At 38.5% G+C, this 2,597-nt stretch overlaps 1 protein-coding gene across 5 annotated transcripts in view; it reads right to left on the minus strand.

Annotated features, from left to right (window-relative positions):
- Positions 1-1,544, minus strand: part of LOC107716800 (beta-galactoside alpha-2,6-sialyltransferase 2-like) — an 84,819-nt gene extending 83,275 nt beyond the window's left edge. For 4 of the 5 annotated variants that reach the window (XM_016523369.1, XM_016523371.1, XM_016523368.1 and 1 more), the window contains exon 1: positions 1,311-1,542. The gene's annotated coding sequence lies outside the window, so the exon portion shown is untranslated. Of the gene's footprint in view, positions 1-1,310 lie in introns of all 5 variants that reach the window. The other variant, XM_016523372.1, reaches the window with a different exon arrangement.
- Positions 1,545-2,597: the final 1,053 nt, after the last annotated feature.

Here is a 2,597-nt window from a genome sequence, read left to right on the forward strand (position 1 = left end):
AAAGGTACATCTGGAAAAAGGGGGGGTCGTCTTATAATCAGAGTCGTCTTATATTCGGGCCAATACGGTATATTTAATTTAGAATTTAGTGTTTGATAACTTCAATTTCAATTTCTGTATATTTCTGCTGAAGGGCACAGGTAAATATGACATTTATTATAATGGGTTTATGTGAAGTCTGTTTTCAGTTCACCTAAATTAGAAGTTATTTTTTAAAGTCTAATAAATGTTAAAATTGATAGCTCTCAATTATACTGTAATGTTGAATGGCTATAGTCAATGGTTAAATATTAGAGGGGGGGGGGCAATTTTATAGAGAAATCAGTATTGGTATCATTGATACTGGCCTTCAGTCATGAAGAAAGATGCCATTAAACAAATATTAAATATGTTGTTTGTACATTAATTTGAAGATTGAATGTTAAATTACTGCAATATAAAAGTATATTTAAAAACTTTAATGTTAGGTGGGATTAATCGCGATTACTTAAAGAAAAATGTGCGATTAATTAGTTTTTTTTGTAATCAATTGACAGCACTAATATATACACATACATACACACGCATATACATACACACGCGCATATATATATATATATATATATATACACACACACACACATTATTTTATAACCTAGAAAGCAACACTCGCTTTCAATTAGGTCTCCAACAAAGGACATTTTCAGCATGTATCTATGTATCTATCATACATGCATGCATGCATATATGTAGCAACTAACAATACTGAAGTCTGGAAGTGAGCCTATATTTAAAACTTCCACCCCTACCATTCTTCCAGCACATGTCCTCCCCAGTCTGCTCACTGGCAGATAAAGGGGTTTTGCATATCCTGTAGATAGCATCAGACTGCACTTGAGAGCTGCCGTGAGGTATTTAATTGAACTTCAGCATGCATAGCAAACGAAGCGCCAGTGCACAGAGGGGAAGGTTTATGAAGCACATCGAACTCAACACTGCGTGCGTTTTGAACGCGAACACAGGGGCTTAAAAGCAAAAGCACTCAGAATCTCAGATGTTGTGCAGCCATCACTGCAAAACTGTACAGCTGGATCACGGGCTCAATCTCATATCGCGTCTCTTTCTTACATTGTGTCCACAGAGGCGACAGAACAACGTGGAGTAAATGACGGCGAGCATGCATGTAGCGCAATTAAAAACAATCATGCAAAAAAGAAATAAACCTATCCTAATAACATGTCCATCATATACTAATCGCCGTGATTTAAGAGTTATTATATCTTGCGTTCAGAAATCGCTGCTAATATAACGGAGTGAGGCGCGCGGCTTACCTGAGAAATCAGCCCGCGTTCATTTTTCTGTTAAACGGGTAATATATTCCTCTCGATCCTTTCCAGCCGCTATTGTTTGCGTGCTTTGATAAAGACAGAGCTGGAGGCGTGCTGCGGGATTGGTGGTGCTGCTTCAGCGGGAACGGAGGACCGTGTTGTCGGGTGTCTTTGATTCTTCCAACTCTCGTTGTGTTTTATCAGATGAGTTTTGTGGAGGGGGCGGAGCTTCGGAGCTTCGGAGCTGCTTCTTTAAACAGAGCGCTTGATTGACAGTTAGCGGCGCTCTAACCATCTCAGCCGCTCTATTGGATTAGCTAGGTTTTAAGGTGATATGGCGAATAACGTACAGACGTGTAGAAGAGCTTTAGAGCTGCCATGACTAGTCTAGTAGCATGTTTTGCTTTGATCAGTAGTACTGGGTTTTTGCTCTTTTCAAATGAACAGCTCATATGCAAGAAAGCATTTACGCTAGCGCCTGCCATGAGTGATTGTTTTAATAAATTTTTTTTAGTGGGGTTTTTTTTGTCCATATGGTGGTCTGACTACGGTTCTCCGTAGTCTTTCGGCTAAACTAAGGTACGGTTCGCTAAAAACGTGCATTGTGAACACAAATCGGCCCGGGCTCACTTGATTTTTCCATTTGCGAATTCCAATGTAGTTTGGCCATCTGAAGTTTCCGTACAAATCAGCTGTTCATAGTGGCTGCTTCTTCTGGCAGATCTCTTTAAATTGTTCGCTCACAACGTACACTCGTTTATTTTAATTTCAACCGCTTCCAAACTGTGTAAGAGAGATACAACTGCGCGCCTTGCCAGTTTAAACTTTTTGATATAGGCTACGAGCGCGAGGCTACCAAACCAAAGAGTCCTCTTTCAGGAACTTGCGATAGTGTGAACACAAAAGTTAAAACTGGGTCCTTTTTCTCTTGGTCCGCTTAAAGGGGTCTGGGTTCAGTTCTTTTAAAGAGGACTCAAGTGTGAAAACTTGGATTGATGTGTTGACTAACCTACTAAAGCACATGTAGAGTATATAGCCTATAATTTTGATATATCATTTAAAGTTAATATTTTATGTACTAAACTGCAACTCCTTCTTTACAAATATGCAATTACAAATATATTCAAATAATTGACATACATATTCCAGAAGAATGACAATAACGAATATTTTAGTTTACCATAAAATGCTTGTCAGTATACGACAGTGCACTTTAACCATATTTCAAAGACAATAAAAGTGATTCTGGAGGTAAACTTTGCAGAAAAGTATATCTGCAATAATAACACT

Source organism: Sinocyclocheilus rhinocerous, unplaced genomic scaffold, assembly GCF_001515625.1.
Source record: "Sinocyclocheilus rhinocerous isolate Xijiao unplaced genomic scaffold, SAMN03320098_v1.1 scaffold1441, whole genome shotgun sequence".
NCBI lineage: Eukaryota > Metazoa > Chordata > Actinopteri > Cypriniformes > Cyprinidae > Sinocyclocheilus > Sinocyclocheilus rhinocerous.